Genomic DNA, 239 nt, shown 5'->3' with positions numbered 1-239 from the left:
GAAAAAAATGATGGACTGTGAACTGTGTGAAAAAATATATATTTGGATATGAAAATTAATACCCTCTTCTGACTTGTTTTTTTTTACATACACATACAGATATTTACAGTATGTGCTTGTGTATGCATGTTCACACGCACACCCGCACGCTCATTTATTTTCAGTATGTCATAACTGGTAATATTTTTTTAGTCCTACTGGTAAAACACTCGTTGTCTCTCCTTCATAATGCGGCGTAT

The sequence above is a fragment of the Penaeus monodon genome, chromosome 32 (genome assembly GCF_015228065.2).
Source record: "Penaeus monodon isolate SGIC_2016 chromosome 32, NSTDA_Pmon_1, whole genome shotgun sequence".
Classification (NCBI taxonomy): domain Eukaryota; kingdom Metazoa; phylum Arthropoda; class Malacostraca; order Decapoda; family Penaeidae; genus Penaeus; species Penaeus monodon.
The sequence above is the reverse complement of the archived record's forward strand: the minus strand, read 5'-3'. Positions refer to the sequence as shown.